General features: G+C 44.3%; 2 long non-coding RNA genes across 2 annotated transcripts in view; both read right to left on the bottom strand.

The window, feature by feature from the left end:
• Nucleotides 1-21,529, bottom strand: part of LOC142827155 (uncharacterized) — a 78,495-nt gene that overhangs the window by 8,418 nt on the left and 48,548 nt on the right. The window lies entirely within an intron of this gene.
• Nucleotides 8,648-21,008, bottom strand: LOC142827154 (uncharacterized). The gene is made up of 3 exons (XR_012901613.1): nucleotides 15,975-21,008; nucleotides 14,890-14,983; nucleotides 8,648-12,590 (listed from the first exon to the last, which is right to left on the bottom strand). It is a non-coding gene; the product is annotated as an uncharacterized LOC142827154 (long non-coding RNA).

Raw genomic sequence — 21,529 nt, 5'->3', positions numbered from 1 at the left:
AGGTCCCACAGGGAGACTCACAAATTCACCCTGTCCCCAATTTCACATTTAGGTCTCTGCATTAGCTAGAAAGTTTCATATAGGAAGAAACTCCTAGAGCTGTGCTCATCTAACAAATGCTTCTGGAGAAATTCTGTGCACAATAATTTAAAATTCTGAAAAAAATCTGCATATTTTATTTGCCAAAAATAATACAACATAATTATGCCAGATTCAACTATACTTGCTGACAGGTATTTTGAAAAAAGTTACCAAAATGTCTAACAATACAGACCAAAAAAATTCAACAACTTCTTTTGATAAATTCCTTTTGAGGAATACTAATACAGAACTTTAAGTAACATATGGAAATTTGACACCCTGAACCAAGGTCTAAATAAACATATGGAGTGGTTCACCCTAAAAATATTAAAATGCGTGTAATTAAGTAACCATGTAACCACTGAAAACTTCAGTGGTTACACAAAGGGTGGTAGTTGACTTCCTAAGCATTCCAGCTCCCAGTGTTGCTCTGCATTAGAGGCAGCAGCGTGGGGCAGTAGGCAGCTTCCCGAAAGCTGATGCGCGCCAGGAACTGGTTCCCTGCACATACCGGGAGCCTGAATGTAACTATGAACGTTAACAAATAAGCCTACGCTCATTAGTTAACCATGTACATGGTTACACATTCACATCTCCCTAGTTCTCTCATTACAATAATTTCCCATTCAGGTACTCTCACCTTCTCACCACTGTTGGAGTTGAGCCACATCAATTCTGATTTTAATCACCACTGTTGTCACACTCCTGTCTCTGTGTCCTTTTCCCCATCCCCCCCTTTTCTGGCTTTATTTCTTACTTCCTTAGATGCTGCAGAGAGTTGGAGCTCTCAAAAAGCTTATGCTCTAATAGCCTAATAAACTTGTTAGTCTCTAAAGAGCCACCAGACTCCTTGGTGTTCTTTTCCTTGTTTAGTTTAAATGAATGTCCCATACCCCATCAGAAGCAGTGCAAAAGGCTTGGGGAATCAGGGGTATTGGAGGAGCTAAGGGAGATGGGAAGAAGCCTGGAAATCAAGCTGCAGGGTTATTGGGTGTGCATGGATGAAGTATGTTACTGTTTCTTTTTTTTGAAGAGGGGGGCTCCCTCATACTAAACCTCTCCCATTAAGTCAGGCACATCGGCTCCTGTCTTGTTCTGGAGCATGCTCCCCCTTGAGCTCCAGTTCAGTGCTGTCAGACTACTAGTTCCTGGGCCTGGGCCCCAGTTCTGCTCCACTAGCCCTTCTGAACCCCAGTCTAATCCCTCCCCCAACAACATAATGAGCTTCACTCTGGCTCCTAACATGACTCCATGGACAGGTGGCTGTTACTGCCAGTCAGCCAGCTGTTCTGGCACCACACCAGCCTCGGGTGGGCGAAAGGTAAAACTAAAGCATTTCTTGGGCAGAATGTATTTTCTGCATTGGACATGAATCCTGCACGTATGCAGTGGTGCAGAATTTCCCACAAAGTAAACAGAGTAATGGTAGCAAAATAAAGTAGTATACACAAAGTTGCAAAGTGCTACTTTAACAGTACTCCTCATTTGTCTGAGTATTCTACTAAAGATGTATACTGTACTGAAATTTTGCATGGTATATAGAACATGTTGAAACAATTATGTAAATTTAAAAAAGAAAAATAGGAAAAGTGCTTTTTCAGAATAGTGAAATAAAACTGCATCCAGACACCACTCAGAACAAGAATCTCCAAATAATAAATATTTTGGAAGTTGTGTGTTTAGTGTCAAATCAGTTCAACAATGAAATTATTTTCATGTTGGCCATTATTACACATTCATCTCACAAAATGTATTAAATGTAAATAAAACTAAATATAAATTATTGAAGCAAGATATAAAACTGATAGGCTGTGTCTAGACTGGCAAGTTTTTCCGCAAAATCATCTGATTTTGCGGAAAAACTTGCCAGCTGTCTACACTGGCCGCTTGAATTTTCAGAAGAGCACTGACGATCTCATGTAAGATCGTCAGTGCTTTTCAGGAAATACTATGCTGCTCCCATTTGGGCAAAAGTCTTTTTCCGAAAGACTTTTGCGCAAAACGGCCAGTGTAAACAGCACAGTAGGGTTTTCTTCAAAAAAGCCCCGATAGCGAAAATGGCGATTGGGGCTTTTTTGTGGGAAACCGCGTCTAGATTGGCCACAGACGCTTTTCCGCAAAAAGTGCTTTTGCGGAAAAGCATCCTGCCAATCTAGACGTGCTTTTCTGAAAATGCTTTTAACGGAAAACTTTTCCGTTAAAAGCATTTTCGGAAAATCATGCCAGTGTAGACGTAGCCATAGAGTTATTACAGTACCTGTTCCAACATAAAGTATTTCAGTATCTAAACATCTCAACAGCCGCTGCAGCTTCAGCGGGCACAGCCAGAGGAGGGGTGCAGATCCCCTGGCAGAGACAGGTCCAGGTTCATCTGCCAGCCAGAGTGAGGAATGCAGCAATTGTGCACTTTCTTAAGGGAAACAGCCAGCAATGTCTGAGGAGTTTACCTCCCCCTCCCCCCGACGCTCCTTAAAGGGAACCTGGGGAGGCTCAGGCTGGGGCAGTTCTTGAGTGGGGCACCCTGTGACAGGTTCCTGGGCACGAGCACCTGCCCCTGGCCAGGGCAGGGCCCTGCAAGCCCCCTGCCTGTCTCTGTTTCCCCTCAGAGGCAGCCCTATGTGTGCAAGCGCTCACCCTCTAGTCCGAGGATGGGGCTCTGTGAGCCCACCGCCTGTTCAGTCTACAGGGCAGAAGTATCTCAAAGGGACCTTGGATCTCAAAACAAAAGTCCTAGGCAGGTCCAAGGCTGCCAATAATGGCCTGTGTGACTGACGGAGGGGCGGCCGCGCGGCTACGCGCAGCAGATGCCGAGAGGGTTTAGGGGGACTCGGGCCCTCCCTCTTCACTGGGTCCCAACCCAGGTCCCTAAGGGTGGGGGTTGTTCACCCCTACCTGGCCGACGGGGATCCAACCTGAAGCTCACCAGCCCATGGGCGCCAAAAGCATGCTGCCCTGGGCTGCTTCCTAACCCCCTCTGGCTGTCCCAGTTTGCGGGGGAGTTCCCCGGGTCTTACCGCCGCTCTGCCTTCCTGCTCAGGTCTGGCATGGTCGCCAGAGGGAGGATCCACGGAATCACCCTCTGCCGGGTCATAGGGAAGCCTCTTTGCCTGCCCAGGCAAGGGCTCGACTCCATACTTCCCCCCGGCTCTCTTCTAGGCCTGATTTAAATGGCCCGCCGCCAGACATCACAGGGCGTCGCTCCACCCCCTCCATGTCCCTCCACTCCGGCGTATGCCGGCCATCTGGCAGGCTGCCGCTTCCGCGGGCTGTGGCTGCCCAACGGAGGTGCAGTCCTAAAGCCCGCCGGCCGCATCCTCGAGGCTTTGCCGGCTGCCGCTCCTTGGGTGGACGGCTGATCGGGCTGTCCCCGGCTTCAATGCAGGCTTCGGAGAGCCTATCACACACCCCCAACCCTTTCACTTGCCTGGTGATTTTGTTTCTTTTCTGTATAATGTTGAGAAACAATCCCATTCCAGGCACATCCCATTTTCATAGTACTACCAAACCCTGACCTTGCTTTAAGTTATGATAAGAGGAAACTGCATGCCAAATTTAGTGATCTTAGCTCTTATCATTTAAGAGGATTTCTTGAACACAGACAAACCCACAAACTCTTTAAAATATACAGTAGTCTTTTATTGTATAGGTTGAATCTCTAAACTTTGTGACTTCCTGGTCTGGCAACTGTTCTTTGGGCCAGAGAGCCTCACTGGCCAAGAATTGGGTAGCAAGAGGACCTGTGGCCGGGGCTGGCAGCAGTGGAGCTAGTGGTGGGGAGCCCAGCTGGAGTGGGCAGCCCCAGGTCTGTGGTGGCAGCAGAGCTGAGAACCTGGCTGGACTGCTCAAAGTCAGCTACCTGGCTAAGGCTGCCAGTGGCAGAAAGGCAGCCCAAATAGGGCTGGAGTGGGGGAGGGGTGACCAGGACCGGAGCCAAGTGGGGAGCCAAAATTGACCTCTCATGGTAAAGCAAACTCCCTCATTCAGGGACCAGTCAGGTCCTGAGGGTGCTGGACCAGGGGGGTCCAACCAGCATAATGAATTCCATACTGGCAAATAAAGTGAGATATGCAATTATATGCGTATAAAAAAAAGAAATTGCCATTTCCTAGCTCCACTGAGATTTTAAAGGAAAAGTATTGGTATCTAGCACATACAATGAATACAGGTATATTGTTAGGTACAGTCTGATCTGAAATAATGTTTCAAATATGAGATTTTTTGCTTGGGAAGAGTTTGGTCTGAGAACTCTACAACATAACTACACTATGCATCCTGCATCATTCTTACTACAATTTATCAATATCTCTAAAGCAAGGACTACCATTATTTCAAAGATTCATATAATAACATTACTGTGTCAGAGCACAGACATTTCTTGGATTGCCAGCAGAAGGGCCAAAAATTATTTTTTTATTTAAATTACTTGAAAAACATCTGCAGCATACTGACTTCTTTTCAGAAGCTATCTTCACCTTACAGGAGTTAATGGCTAGAAGAAACAAGTTCAGAACAGAAGGAAACACACACACATTTAATTTACACTTTGTACTTCTAATTATTCCTTGTGGTGGGAGGGACTCTTCTACACTGGCCAGAAGGGCTTAAAACAGACAGAAAGGTGCCTCTACACAGCCCTGGCCAATCAGGCAGAGGCTTTTAAGGGGCCAATCAGGGTGTGGCTTGCTGGGGCAGCCTGTATATAAGGACTGCCCAGCAGTGCAAGCCAGTTAGGTCCTGACAAGGGAAGGGTAGGATCTGATTTAGAGCAGCAGTTTTGGAAGAGCAGTGCTGAGTAAGCTAAAGGTGCTCATGAGGGACAATCATGCCTGATACCCGCCAGGTTGTTAGCTTTGCCACAAGAGCCAGGAGGATGCAGAGGATCACAGAGGAAGTGGTTCAAGGAACAAGAGTTAGTGAAGGGAAGTAGAGAAGAGCAGGACAAGACTGTCTACAGTGAGTTCCTGAATCGGGAACCAGAGTAGTGGGGGGCCTGGGTTCTCCTCCCCTTGCGCCATGTCTAGCCACTATTGTGGTGTGGCATAAAAGGACTGTGCCTTGCCCTTAAAGTGAGGTGCTAGATTAAGGCTGCAGTTGGCTATTGTAGCAGGTCCTAGAGACTAAGGGGCTGCTGGTACAACCCCCAGAAGAGGGATGAAAGACCACTGAAGTGGGCACTGTCAGAGGACAGTATCCTGAAGACGATGCCATAGTCTGAGAGCGATGCAGGTCCAGAGCAAGAGTGTGGAGCATGGACACGTGAGACACCAGCATGCAGAAGGAGCCCTGTGGATGAAAGGACTAATTCCTTGGAGCACCCAGTGGGGGTGCTAATGTGGTGAGTGCTCATCCTGTGACATTCCAGCATACATCAACTTTTTTATAATAAGGGTGAAATGTTACTGTGGCAGGTGATTAGAGCAATTAAATGTGTGCAGGTGAAAACTGAAACTGAATGTTAACTTTCATTATGTGCTAGGAAGGTAAGTACGAGAGCATCAGCTGAGTAGTTTTTGTAAAATATCATCTGGCACAGGTGACTGGTGCCTGCAAAGAGAGAGGATGGAGAGGGCATAAGGGAGCACCCCACTTAGGAATCAAAATTTTGGCAGGGGCACAGGGGGAGCAATGCACCTTCTGAATGCTCCCATGAGTCACCTGGTGCAATAGCAAAAAGCTTAGTCAAGCACTAAAAGTGTGGGTAGGCATGAATTTAATGGCAAATGGAACTAGTATATTTCTTCTATTGTGGTCAGAACTTAAAATGGGAGAGGGAGCGCACTCCCAAGGGCTGCCCACTTGAGAGACCCCTTACAGAAAACAGTAGATCTGTTCAAAATAGGATCACGCAAGCTGTGTTAAGCCCCTCAAGCTTGATTCTTCATCAGATATTTGGGTAGGGCTACATTAAAGCATCAGCAAAATAAGCACTTGTCAGTGTTCTAGTTCCCAGAGTTCTGTAATAACATCAGAATCTGAGCTTTCATTGACAAAACAAGATTTCTAGCCCTTACTGTGAAAGGGATAGTGTTATCTATACCACAGTGGCACAGCTACAACACTGCAGATATGCTGCTGTAAGTGCATCCACCAGCTACAGCAATGAAAGGGTTTTTTCCCATTGCTATAGTTAATCCATCTAAGAGGCAGTAGCCAGATCTATCGAAGGGGGGGAGGTGTGTGTGTGTGTGTGTGTGTGTGTGTGTGTGTGTGTGTGTGTGTGTGTGTGTGTGTGTGTGACCTGACCTGACCTGACCTGACCTGACCTGACCAACATACGTAACGTGACCTAAGCTTTTTAGCCTGTACACCGGACTTGAGTAGAATACTTAATTATGTTAATGGGGAGTCAACACATGTAAGAACAACAGTCATTAAAGCCAGAGATGAAGCCACTGACTCCTACTTTGCCCTTCAGGAGTGGCACTAGCTAGAAGAAACAAGGGATCTAGGAGTTTCTTCCTATATGAAACTTTATAGCTAATGCAGATACCTAAATGTGAAATCGGGGACAGGGTGAATTTGTGAGTCTCCCTGTGGGACCTAGGGGTCATAGACTATTACAAGATCCTCTGTGCCACTAGTTTTCCTTTGTTGGGCCTCTTGCCTTTTTGGATCCACAGATCAAAACAGCTAAAAAGTAGCAGCAATCTCCATAACACAATCTACCACTCCAGTAAACTCCACAAGTCTTCATTATATATTTCCACTCTTCCATGCTTTGATCCAAAGTGAAATAGTTATCTATATAGAAATGTAAATCACTGGGCAGTTGAATTAACAGTACACCTCAGGATTCCTAAAGCTATTATTTTAGCTCTCAAAAGACTTGGGCAAGCATCACTACATTTATTTTTCAATCATCTCACATTTTCAAGGTTTCGTCCATTTAAAAACAAGGGCTCGGGGTTGTTTTTTTTTAAACAAAATCATTTTCCCCAGAATTTGAGTTATGCATCACTGACATAGCATAGCCCAGGTCAAGTCCTGACTGCAGGAATAGCTGAAGCCTCAGATAGTTTCATGAGCACAACCCAATTCTTCTACCTACATTTTTGTTAGTCTCTAGGTGCTGCAGGACTACTCATTGTTTGTTTTCTACAGTCTACACTGCACAGCTATTTTGGGATACCAGAGGTATCCCAAATAGCTATCCTGCGTCTACACAAGCCTCCTGTTATTTCAAAATATTTTTTTTAAATAATGGGCATGCTATTTCGCCATCCCAGTAAATCTTGTTGAACAAGGGATGGCTTGAAATAGTGCATTATTTTGAAATTTGGCACTGTGTAGATCCTGCACCTCTGCATTTTAAATGTAGGAAGAGCAAAGTGGTTCTTACTACATTTAAAATGCAGAGCCGCAGCAGCATAGGTGGCTCTGGAGCCAGGACTACTCAGTCCCAGCTCCAGTCGGCTCCCAGAGCTACCCCCGCTGCGGCTCTGCAGAGGCGCTTATCGACTAATTGTAGTCGATTCAATTTGTATTGACTGTATGATTAGCCAGATAATTGCATTTTAACATTCGTAACCTATAATATGGAGTTGGTCATGTTTAAAGTAATTTCTTACAAGCTAAGTCCCCTGCTGCATTAGAATGACATACTTGGACCAAGACTCATGCTAAGCTCCAGCAAAGACAGTGGGCTCTGTGCATATAGTGTGGCTGTGCAGTTCTCAACACGGGATGGAGACTCACTAAATCTGAGTACACTGCAAAACTGGAATCTTTACATACATTAATACCTTACACGTTAAATTAAATTCTGAAGTGGAATGTCTAATCAAAAAGTACGAAGGATGTTAAGAAGCAGATAATTTGCCAAGAGTGTAGTCAACAGAATTTTTATCAACTACACGATTAGTCCATAAAGAAAGGCAGCCCAGCTCAGTCCCGGCTTACATTGGATCTGGGACCAAATCCTGCTGCAGCTCTGCATTTAAATGCATATAGTTGATAGCATTAACTAACAAACTTTTAATTATTGGTTAGGGATGTAAGGGTATGTCTATACTTGCAGCCTATTTCGGAATAGGGCTGCAAATGTAGACATTCGGAATTGCAAATCAAGCCCAGGATTTAAATATCCCACGCTTGATTTGCATCTTCCCGGCTGGGCGCCATTTTTTGAAATTTACAAGCCCGGAATAACTGCCCGTGTCTACATGCGGCAGCGAAACAGGCGTTCAAAATAAAGCCCTATTTCGAACTACCTGTTATTCCTCCTGCAATGAGGTTTAACTGCCGCATGTAGATTTTAGCAAATAACTCATCTTAGAACTAGACTGTTTTATTTTGAACATGTCCTATAGCATATTAAGTAAATTATTAGTATTAACAGAACAAAAAAAATTGTATTAGAGAAAACTGAAGAATTTTCAAATAAGTTAGAGGGAGTTACAAGCTACTCATGGGCATTCTGTCAGACTGAATTATTCACTACAAATTATTCAAATTCACATAGTTAATGATTTGTAACTATGTACACTCTCTTCTGTACCAAAGACAACATTCTAGGGCAGGCACTGCTAAGGCTTGATCAGGATGGGAGGCCTAAGATACAGTACTCTTTTTTTTTTTTTTTTTTTCCCCCTCCTTGCCCCCCCCCCCTTTTATTTTTCTGGTTAAAAAAAAATTCAACCTGCAATCTCCTGGTCTGAGACTACCTTAGTAGTCCATTTTATAATTACACCCAACTGCACTAACTTCCTTATTATAGTTTTGGTAGCCAAAACTAGCCAAATTGCATAAATGCATATTATTTGTATCAGCACATGCAGATGATAGTACTATTTATTCAGTTTGCTCTAATTTTAAGAGCAAAGAATGTTAGATTGTATACAAATGGAAACTAAAGTATGGAATGATGGAGAATCTATTGTTCACTATTACAAACTGCAGACTATTCACCTCTGAGTACATCTGTTTATCTTCAAGGTAGCTGCGCAATATTAGAGTGAAAGAACACGAGAGCTTTGGAGGTTGTGCGGGGTTTTCTAAGTGACACTACTGATGCTGGAAATAGGGAAAAGACAAATTAACTGCAGCCAGAGACTCCTGGGCAAAAACAAAGGCCTATAAGAACTATGAATATTTCCATGAAGACAAACCCTTACTTTAATTTTTTCCTTGATATATGTACAGATCCTGTTCTCTGCAATGAGCATGCATCCAACAACAGAATTTGACCCGTTATTTTAAATATCTTAAACGTAGTTCATACAGACTCTGGGTTGTTTACTAAATACAATTCCTATCTGTCCAGGCTAAGCATCTCTCAAGAGATGCTAAGCAGCTTCAACAAGCAGGAATTGATGCAATCTGCACATGGTAGAACTGAGCCCTACTTGAAAATAGATCATTTTTCTAAACTCAACAGCTTTTTATACCCACTTCATAGCATTAAAAGGCCAGAAAATAAATGCTACAATTTTTAAAGTTTCCAGATATTAGATCCAGAGCAAATATGAAAAGCAACATTTAGCAAAATCTATTTTGGTCACCATAATGGATTCTGCATTGACCATTTTCATTCTAATGAGTATACAATAAATAATGAAAAATCAGAGAATTCAAATTCAGCAGCTAATACACAAGTTAGGACAGTTCACAAATTTCTATAGCTCTGAGGCAGGATAAATAGTAAAAGGAAACAAGTTTACTTAATGGCTAGTAACATATTAACTGACACCAACTGTTACAGCTGCAAATAAAACAAATGCATGATAAGATTAGGTATGTTGATTGCACCTGGCCATCTATAAATTGCTTTTTAACATAAGGATTATGTTATTTCCACTGTCACAGTGATAAGTATGGAGTAACTGCTTTTCATCTTTGGTAAACAAAGAAGAAAAAACTTGTGCCATTTGTAAGAACTGATTTGTCTATATAGGGTTACGATATTTGAACTTTCAAAAAAATGGACACACTCCCTCATAGGAGTGTCCTCTTTTTTTTGAAAGTTCAAATATGGTAACCCTTTTGGGGAGGGCCTGGTATTAATCATTGATTTGCAAGAAGAAAAGTGCAAGCAGAACATACAAGGTGGTATCCCCATGCTGATATATTCATCGCATTCTGTACCTTTCAGCTAAAGGCAAAGTTTACACTGGAAAATTACCTACAAGATTTTGTTATAAAACCTTTCTATCTTTCTTCCTTAACTTGCAAGCACAGTGGTCATATTCTTAATTTTTATTCTGAGTGTTAAAAATTCCACGAATAGTACTTGCGTATTAGTATGGGGAACAGCTCCCAACCTGTTAGAATCTCTGAAAACAGAGGAAACTTATAAAGTGACCAATGTGCACATAACCTGATCCACACAGAAACAAACCCAACTCTCTGCCTCTACAGGTGACTGCTTGTCAAACACATCTAAGCTACGCTGGTAGAGATGAGGGGTAAGACATTGATAGGATATATAAAACCTCCTTCACAGCACATAGCTCCATAGGGGTTTCCATCTTGCTGATATAGGAGGCATTGGAACAGAGCAAGGGATACATCGGGAACAGGGTGGAAATGGGAGTAGGAACAAAAGCCACTATCTATTCTTTCCACTGACCACTTTTCTCTATGCAGCAATGGTGCAGAACCTTCAAAATGAGGTACCTATTGCTTTCTCCACAAAAGGCTCAAAAGGAATATTCTGTTTCCATATTGTAAATGTCAACTTCTCCCTCCTTCCGAAGGAGGAGGTGTAATCGGCACAGTAGAGTGGTGCATGGGATCATGAAATGTCAGGGCAAGTATCCTTTATAATACATGGATCATATTCTTCTGCTCCATGAGAGGTGAAAATATCACCTGTGGAAAATTTTGGGAAAGCTAGAATCAAAATTCTTTCTTTAGCCACCTCAAAATTTAGCTTTTCTGCTATACAAGATGAATACATCAGCAAAAATGTAGCACGAGGGGTGCATTATACCCTTCCAAACTATAGAACAAATTGCTCATCGCTGCTCTAATGGATATATCTAGGTTAGTGAATGGGCCACATAAGTGACTCCATATCAGTGGGCTGCAAGACTGTCATAACCCAGACTGTCTCCCAATATAGGATAGTTTTGCTAACTGTCCTTGCCTACCTAGAATTTGCAGGGTATGCCAATTACACCCAATCAAGCACTGCTATGGTTCAAAAGAAGCACACGGCTTTCACAATATTATGTACAATCAGCCCACATCTCAATTCACGTGCCCTTCCTTAACATGTGAGTCACTTTTGTAATACTGGTAGGAAAAAAAAAACAGAGGAATCTGGCAACCTGGTGGCCAGTGGTAAACAAAATGTCTCAGGCCACACACACACAGAACCCTGATGGGCCACAGGTTGTCCACCACTGCATTAGAGGTTCCTGACAGCCACTCTCTACTGAAGCAATAGTTAGTAAATGCAAATTCTTTCTTCCATCCTTGAAAAGTGCAAGCAGCTATATCCTCAGATCAGCTGCACTTATGATAGTGGATTACCAGAATCAGAAAGATTTACCCCAACTGCCTAAATGGTCTGTTTGCTACCAGTAGATTTTTCATAAGTTAGGGAAACTTTATTACAGCTGATCTGAAAAGGAGAATTTTTTTATACAGGACCTATGTGGCTAAAGATGTCTTTCTGGATACAGCTGTTTGATAAATCTCTGGCTCCAAATTGTTTATGGTCAGTATGGTAACGAATGAAACTTAAAACTCTCATCTTCGTAATATTAATGAAAAATAACTGGACTATGGTTAGTTTGCATAAATCTAGTAACATTCAATTACTAAAAATCTCCCCTTTACCCAACAGTATTTCATATGCGAGTCAAGCATGTATATAAGCCAAACTGAAGTAGAATAAGCAGTCCTGAATACACTATAAATTCCATTACTAATACCAGTTTGTCCAGTGCAATAAAAATTAGGAATCCACTAGCACCCATACTCCACGATAATAATGAAATCATAATAAAATCAGGAGAAAAAATAAGTAGACATATACATGTATAAACACACATACAGGTTAAACACTCCCATCTGGCAGGTGTACAGATGTCATATCTCCTACCACAACCAGATGTTTAGAAATCTGTAAATCCAAAGGGCAAAATATGATATTAGTTCTGCGGTCGATCTGCTATTATTCTACAGTTGAAAAATCTGAGGTGTTTTTTTTCTCTTTAACTCTTGTTTTAATTGGTTTCTGAGGCCTAAATAAGACAGTGGACTGTTTCCTTGCCATAAAGTGTGTGAACAGAACCTATATGTGTTATGATACAAATCAGGTCCTTTCAATGTATGCATTCTTTAGCAATGCAAAATAGATACTGGTGGCTTCTTCATGTCCTGTACAGAGGATTTATTACTTCTGACCGCAGTCCCTTTTAAGCTGTGCGCTTATGCGCACATGTGCAAAAATGTCTACCCCGCCCACCTCCTAAGCAGAACATCACAACAGTGGGGTGGAGAGTAGGCAGCTGCTTAGGCCAGCCAGTGCCGGAGGTTGGGTTTGAAGGGATTCTTCATTCCTATAATTAAAACAGAGAAGGGAAAGGAACCAAAAAATTAAATGATCAGAGTTGAGAACAGAACTGAATGTTAGGCTCTCTTAATGTATATTGGGGATGAATGGATCACTGCCCAAGAATCCATGCCATAAGCAAGCCTGGAGCTAAGAGCAGTATTATCTCTTTTTTTTTTTTTTTTTTTTTTAATTGCAGCCTTGACGTGTAGGAACTATTGCGTATAGTGAGCTACAGGAGTGAAGGTAGGACTATTGCAGTTTGCTTGTATCTATGCCCAGCTCTGCTGACTACTTCCTGTGTGACTTCAGGCAATTTATTGACTACTTCGTGCCTCTGTTACCCTGTCTAGAACATAGGGACATTGTGCCTCAAAAGCATCACAGAAGGTTTGGGAGACCTTGTTCATTTAATGTGGGCAAAGAGGCATAAGACAGTTTCCCTTTCGTGCTGGCAGTTATCTGCTACACTGAGTGCCTAATCCCACCTGAGCAGGTCAAGCTATGGGCTTCCTCCCCATTGCTAAAGCACCAAGGTTGTGTCTACATTGGCACAATCTTGCGCAAAAGCAGCTGCTTTTGTGCAAAAACTTGCTGCCTGTCTACACTGGCCACGAGTTCTTGCGCAAGTACACTGACGTTCTAATGTATTAAATCAGTGCTTCTTGCGCAAGAACTCTGATGCTCATGCTCAGGAATAAGCCCTCTTGTGCAACTGTTCTTGCACAAAAGGCCAGTGTAAACAGGCAACATGAATTTCTTGCATAAGAAACTCCTATGGTTAAAATGGCCATCAGAGCTTTCTTGCACAAGAGAGCGTCTACATTGGCATGGATGCTCTTGCACAAAAGCACATCTCTTGCGCAAACGCACATGCCAGTGTAGACGCTCTCTTCTGGAAGAGTTTTTGCACAAGAATTCTTCCGCAAAAGAGTTCTTGCACAAGATCATGCCAGTGTAGACGTAGCCCCAAATGTTTATCCACGCCACCCCTGTCCTCAGTAAGAAAGGGGAATCAGAGCTACTCCTTTGGCAGGGAATTCTCCCATGGGTGGCTGCCACAGTGGCACACATTCGAACAAGCACACGTGACGTCACTGTTGGCACACAAGACAAAACTCACTCCACTCATGGATAGAAAATCTTAGGGGAAACATTGCTTCTGACAGCAATTAATCAAAAACAAACAGTACTTTAAAAAAGTATGGATGTCAAGTCAAACAACCTGCCTTTCTGAAGCATACCTGGCACATTTGGGAGTGCCTATGATTAATCTTAATGTAAGAGAGTCTACAGGAAGTGGCACAGAACTGTGCCGGAACTGTGTAAAATATAATTCAAAGAACAAACATTTTAAATGAAGAAAATACTTATTTGGAAATTTACTTGGAATATTTATTGATAGGTATTTTAAGAGTCTTGCTCCATGCAAACTGTATAGTCAAAATAAGAAAAGGATACACATGTATGGACATAATTGCCATTTAAATAGTTATGCAGGAAAAACATATTGGGGTCTACTTATTTTATCACCTTTACTGAAATTATTGATAATGCAATAGGTAACTGTGACGGGGCAAACAGGCCCCACACTAAAGGGCTGGGAGTAGCCCAGGCCCAGCTGGCTGAGAGTGCCCCACCTCTCTGGCCCTGGTGGGCATGCTCCCAGCAGAGCCAGCATATAAAGGCAGAGGGAGCCTGGCAGGAAGGAAGACAGCTGGAGGCTAGAAGGACCCAGGCTGCATCCCCGGTGTTCCTGCAGCAGCTGACACCGGAGCGAGGGCCCGTGTCTACCACCAGGAGTACCTACAGCAGCCAACCCCACCGGAGGGACTGGAACCCCTACGCCTCCAGCCCCAGCAAGGACCGCTGCCGAGGCAGACGGATTATAGGGATGCCGGGGGTAGAACGCAGCCCAGGGCAAGGGATTGCTACCACAGCTCAGTGTGTATCGGCTGGAGTCCCCGCCAACCAGGCAGCGGCAAGAGCCCCTGCCTACAGGGCCCTAGGCTGGGACCTGGTGGAGAGGGAGGGCCAGGGTCCCCCTACCAGCCCTTTCCGCACCCAGAGAAGTCACCCCGACAAAGAGCTAGGCCTCTGGTACCGTATATGCCCTGAGAGAGGGCCCTGGACTTTTGTGCTGGGACTCTGGTACTGCAGACGCCCTGAGAGAGATGCTGGGACCGAGACATGGGACCCTAGAAGGGGGATGCACCCCCACATCAGGAGCATACCCCCTGACAGTAACAAAGGAAGAGACTATTTTTCTTTGCCCTGGACACACAAAAATAGTGTAAAATTTTTACCTGTCCTTCATTTTGGACACACTTGAAAATCTTCCTGTTTTCTTCTTCAGCATGGTAAACTGGGCACCAGAAATGCCAAACAAGGAAAGTAGAACTGTGAAGAATTATTTGTGTCTTAGAAACTAACCTCACATCTTTTAATGACTATCACGTAGAGAAGGCTTAAACCATGGAGCCTTAAGTAGTTTTATCCCCAGCAGTTAAACAAGTGTTAGGCCTATGTGGTAAATTGGACAAAAGATCCGCAATTTGCGGTACACAAACTGCGTATCTCTTTCTGATTTACTTTTGAAAGAGGGTTTTCTGAAATTTTGTGTGTCTACACGGCACCTAATTTCAGGCAAGTGCTCTTTCGACACCTCCCTTCTGCCTTGTAGAACAAAGTTTACAGGGATGGCAAAAAAGCACATCTGCTTTTTCGAAAATCTTTCTGGAAAAGCAGAGGTATTCCTTGGATGCAGTGTTGCTTTTCCAGGATACCTCTGGTATCCCGGAAAAGCAATGCAGTCTAGATGTAAGCCTTATAGTCTACACTAAAACAGTGGTTCTCAGAGTGTTTGGCCTGCAACCCACCTCACTCAATGCAGAGCTTTCTGTGGATCACCAGCTACCACCCATGATAAAATGGGTACAGGAGTGGGCTGGGGATCTGGCCAGAAAGTTGGGTGAGGAGCTAGGTGAGTGGCCTGGGCAGCAGGTAGGGTGCAAGTGGGGAATGGGGATGCAGAGCCTGTGAGGCGTAGGCCAGGCCACCGAGTCCTGCGGCTCCCCTTGGCTGCAAAGGATGAAACTGAGTCCAATGAGAGCTGCGAGGCTCCATGGCCACAGTGCCGGTACATAAACAAACCGGGGCAGCCAGTTAATGTGCTTCTGAGTGTGATTCCACGGAACACTTTCAGAAACACTGCCTTAGACCCACAAGTTTTATTGACAAAAGTGTAGGTAAGCCTTAGCTTGTCGTCTTTCTGGGAATATCTTATAATATTTCAATATCCTATTTTTTTTTCAAAATTTAAATCTAAATATTTGACAGTGGTTTTACACTTTTCTCACAATGATACTGAAGTCTCATAAGTTGTATTTACAAGCAATGTTAGGCTAGATGTTTTCTGCTTCTTGATGCTGTTTTGTGGCTTCTTTCTTCTTAGCCATCTTGTTGGTGCAGATAGGCTGAGATGAATGCTGAAAGCATAAATCTGTAGGTACGCATAAAGGTAAAAGTATAAGCATGACTATGCAATGATGTAAAGAGCATAAGAGTTCAGAGGAATTATACTCTTTCAATTGTCTCACTGAAGGTACCAAGCACACATTTTACAGAGTCCTGTCTGGATTCAAAGAGACTCAACTTTTATTAAGTTTTATGATACTGAGAATACATCCTTAAGCATCATTCCTCTCTGACTCTGGAAGACATACTCCCTCCTTTTACTCAGTCTCTCCATCACAAGCAGGCTCTTTTTTAAAAAAAAATTTGCCTGAGAGATCACATCTCTATCATGGTAATGTCTTAAACAAGGAATAGATTTGCTTTTCACACACTGCAGTATCCCCAGAAATATGGGCCTGCCTTGTCCCCCTCAGCATGACCTCATACACATCCATGCCATGAGTACTGCTATTTTGAAGAACATGTTGTTCAGCCGTCAGCATGACTGTACAAGGTCGCACAACAGCAGGAGTGGACAAAATCACATGGCCCACATTTGGGATACTTACCCTACAAAAAGATTAATGGCCTCCCTCACAAGAAAGATGGGGTCAGCCACCTCGTGAGCACCTCCTCAAGGCCAGAGCTCATTTTGCCTCTTGTTTCTTCAAGAAGCACGAAAACAACCAAAGTTCAGTAAAACACTTCTCTTTGGGGACAGGGAGCAGTCTAATTTATTCAGCTTTCTGGATACACAATGATCCTCCAAGCCCATAGCCAGTTCAGTGGGTCTCTTTCCCTAAGGTATGGCAGCCCTCTGCCTTCCTTTCCAGAACTGGGTCCTAATTCAACAGCCACTTTCAGGTTTTACCTGGCTGAAGTTGAATCTGCTGACTCTGCCTTCTCAATGTGCTAGCAACCTCTGCCCTGAAAGTAGCCTCTCAATCCCTGCAGATATCTGAGGTTCCTCCCTTGCTTCAGCTTCCAGCTGTCCTTTAAGAGCATCAGCTGTGTAGTCTACATTAGGCATCATGCATGCTAATAACCTGACCCAAGGGTCTGTTTCTTCAGTAATCCAGGTTTGCTAGCACCAGGCATTCAGCCCTTAAGAGACAAGCCACCCTGTTTCAGCTCTACTTTGAGGAAAAGTCTTGTGGCTGTTGGACTTTCTAACCAAATGGTTCCCTAATTTATTGCCTGCCATTTGTAGTATATTTAAAACTTGCTTTTGAAGACTCCATCAAATATATGCGAGGCAGAAAATCACCAATATGTATACATCTTTTAAAACAACATAAAGAGAACTGTGTAAGATGGATTGGCAATAAAATGGAGGTGATTTGCCAGGGTCTAACTCTGGCAGGCTGCCACTATATTTACCTGCACCTCTGCAGGTACTGGCAATCACAGCTCCCATGGCTGTAGATTGCCATTCCCAGCCATTGGAAGTGGTGGGAAGCAGCATGGAGTGGGACACTGGATCACTGTTCCTGGCCAATAGGAGCTGTAAGCACGCATACCTGCAGAAGCACAAGTAAATATAATGATGGTGGCCTGCTGGGGCTAACCTTGGCAGACTGGATCTGGCTTCCGGGCTGCTATCTGCCCACCTTTAATGGAGAATATTAAAGCACAATACAAGTTATAACTGTATTCCAAGCCATGAACATCAGCCTCACTTCTGGTGCTTGTCACAGGTTGACAGTACAAATTTCTTAGAAATATCTTTTAATTAGATGGAACATTTGACTGCAGTAAGTTAAACTGCACCCAAAATCATAAGCAGCTAAAACAACCTATTCTCCAAGCATTACATATGTGAAATGACTGTCTCCTCAATTCAGTGATGAAATTAAGATGGTAATAACTAAAGCAAGAATAACAAATTATTGTATAAATAACCATACTTGTTAATGTTATAGATAGCTATATTAACAACAAAGCCTATACCCCAGAAGAAGGGGGTGTGTGTGTTTCTCTGGCATAGTGAGATTTAGAATGGGGGGAAAAATGAGGGCAGGTGGAAGACACAGAAAGGACAATTCTGGGAAAACAAATTGCTACTCAGATGCTACCCTCCTATTTGAAGAAAGTAAAGGAACAATCCCAACCCTAGCATTATAAGGCATGTTGAAATGTTGTAAAATCAAGGGCTATGTCAACACTGCAGGCTTTTTGTGCAAGAATGGCTGTTCTTATGCAAAAACTTGCAGAGCGTCTACATTGCATGCATGTACTTGTTCAAGAACATTTACAGTACAGCATCAGAAAAGAGGGCTTCTTGCAGAAGTTATTCCTCTCCCCATGAGGAATAAGCCCTCTTGCACAAGCGCTCTTGCGCAAGAAGGCAGCGTGGACAGACAACAGATTTCTTGTGCAAGAAACCCCAAAGCCTAAAATGGCCATCAGAGCTTTCTTGCGCAAGAGAGCATCCACACTGCCATGGACGCTCTTGCACAAAAGCACATCTCTTGTGCAAAAGTACATGGCAGTGTGGATGCGCTCTTGCGCAAGAACTTTTGCACAAAACAGTTCTTGTGTAAGAAGCCTGTAGTGTAGACAGAGCAAAGGTGTTCACACTTCACATCAGACTACCTGATCAGCCTTTGCACCAGGCAGTACACTTAGAGCAGTGGTGATGAACATTTTTTGGGCTAGGGGGCGCTGACCCAAAGAAAACGCAGTTAGTAGGCCACAGGCAAGAGAAGGTCCTGACTGAGCAAGAAAAAGGCATTTCTCACATTCCCCTGGCACACTGGGGGAGGGAGGAGGAGACAGGCTAGTTAAGTAGATCGTGTGCTCCAGACCCCTGGGTGGCTGGCAGGGTGCTGGAGTGCTAGTATGGCTTCTCCACAGGGGGGAATCCCTAAACTGCATGGGGCCACATCCAGGCAATCCATGGGTCGTATCCAGCTGCCAGGCCTGAGGTTCCCCTCTCCTGATTTAGAGAGTAGCCCAAAGAGAAAGAAATCAGAAACAAACTTCAGTTTCCCCCTTCAAAGGCTCGGGAACAGCAAAGTTCCCTTTTCATCCTAAACAAGTCTGCAGGTAAAATTTTAGCTGCGGCTCCTATCCTTGGCCCACCCCAATTTGGTTCAACTGTCTGCAGATTTTTTTACACCCTTGTCGCGCCACGGGTGGCTTTAATGTTGCAAGACCAGACTAAGCCCTTCCCCAGACGGCAGCCCCCTGCATTCTGGTTCTTCGCTGGGAAATGCGAGCTCTGGAGCTCCAGGTTGCGGCTGAAGCTTGAACCGCACCTCCCTCGACTAATTCAACAAAGCCCCACAAATGGCCGGAGCGCAGGGAAGGGCGGGGTTCAACCCTGGCCCCTAACTCGCAGCCGCGCCAGCGGAGCCTGCCAGGGACCAAGCGGAGGCCGCTCCGGCTGGAAAAAGCAGCCCGCCCAGCTGCTCTGCGCCCAGACACGCCTGCACTGCGCGCGCTGCCTTGGCCCGCGTCCCGCCCGCTCGCCCCGGCCTGCGCCTGGCTGGCTGTCGCCGGGCGAGACTGGAGGAGCCCGCGCCCCTCCGGCTCCCGCCGCTCCGCGCCACCTGCCTGTCTCGCGCCGCCACGCGCCCGCCGCCTTCCCCCACCTCGCCCTCCCCAGACAAGCGTCGCGTGGCAGCGGTTCAAGCTTCCTCCTCTTCTCTCTTCCCCCCCCCCTTTTCTTTGCCCCAGCTATGACAGTGCCCCAGCTCTCTCCCCGCCAGCCCAGCCCACAAAAAAGGTGGGGTATGCAAGGGGGGGAAGGGATGCAATGAACAGGGAGAGTTTCCTCCCACGTGCAACCCCCCCGGGGCTATATATCTAGCGCGACTGGGTGCGCGCGCGCGTTGGATTGGGGGAGGGGGGTGAGGGATATGGGAGTACTTTACAGCGAGCTGGAGGTTACTTGCTGTGTTTGGGAGCAGGAGGATGTGGGGATTTATATGCCTTAGGCTGGCGAGGTTGTATGCATAGGGTTGGGAAAAGTGGGCATATTGTATAGCTATGGGAGGGAGAGCTCAAACGATTCCTCCCCCAGGATCCCTTATCTCTCTAAAGCGGGTAGGCTGATCTGCCGTGTTTAAGGGTGGTAATAGCTTTAAAACTGGATGCATGGTAAAGGTTTCAAATCGCTACTGGGCGCGCTTCGGGAGCTGCGCTCAGGGGCTGGCGGTAGCGCCTGGAAAGTTTGCAGGCACCCTAACTTCAAGGTGGATTTGCATGCGGTGCACCTGGCTCTGAGAGTTGTGAATTAAAAGTTCAGCTGTAGCGTGTCAAGCCTTAAAACGCTTCTCTGTTTCCACCGCTGCCAGAGGCAGCCTTCTAAAGCGACCTGTTACCTACCTGCCACCTGGTGCCTCTTCTTCTGTTCCTGCTCAACTTGACCCCTCCTCCTCCCACAGGTGCTTTGATCCTCACGGAAACCAACAGGACTAGTTTAAACTAAACGCTGCCTTGTTTTTCTATAAGTGGCTGCATCAGCTTCCTCTGTTTCCCGTTTCTTTTAGTGACCCCGTCACAATCGTCGGGGGAGAAAACAGGAAAAGGAGGGGGGAGACTGGAATAAGTAGCTTCAGACACAACCCTCTTTGCTGCCTTTGGCTGTGCATTTACACAGAGGGGGAGGGGTGTCAATTTTTTTTTTCCCTCAGCAGCTTTCAGGAGACAAGTGATCTGAAAGCTTATAACCAAATTGTTGGTTAAATCTTATCCTACACTGTACTGTGAAATGCCAGAATCTAGTAAACAAGAAGTTTGAGTTTTTAATATATTTATAATATATGCACAGCTATACTGCACACCTAAACCATTCTGCAGTGGAGATGTGCTATTTACAATATACACTCTCTACATTTAATATCATACACTATGTCAAGATGCAACATATAATTATAAAATGATAGATAAATGCACAGCAGTATATTGTAACTATATGAGGAAATGTTATTCTGTATGCAGGCATTAATAAAAACACTTAAGAAAGAATTGGCCTTTTCTCCCTTCCCCCCCTCCCCCCCCCCCATGTTCAAGGACTCTCAGAAATTAGTTTAACATTTTGGCGCCATAAAGGTGTAAGTCACTATATAGCTGCATTATTAAATCTGCTAATAATGGTTATTATCTTTGTATTTTGCTACTACTTACAAAAACTTCAAATCAATGTATTTGTTTAATATTTCAGATGTTTTCATCTATAAGCATAATAATTGTATTAATAACAATAAAGACACTGCTTAATTTATGCTAGGGTTGAGCCATGGCACCTCCAGATTTGACAGTCCAGCACCTTTGGTCTTGCTGCATCAGTTACACAAGTAAAAACATTGCTTGAGTCCCAGCACTTCTTTCAATACCAATTAAGCATAAATAAAGACCTTAATTTTCCTTGTCAGTTTGAGATTTTTGGTCAACTGAAAAGTGCTTAAGGTGTGTGTGTTATTCCTCGTGATAGGTCCTTTATAGAAACTCACTGGAATTCTTTCAGAAATGTACAGCTGTAAG

This window comes from Pelodiscus sinensis, chromosome 2 (assembly GCF_049634645.1).
Source record: "Pelodiscus sinensis isolate JC-2024 chromosome 2, ASM4963464v1, whole genome shotgun sequence".
Taxonomy (NCBI): domain Eukaryota; kingdom Metazoa; phylum Chordata; order Testudines; family Trionychidae; genus Pelodiscus; species Pelodiscus sinensis.
This window is presented reverse-complemented; position numbering and strand designations above follow the sequence as displayed.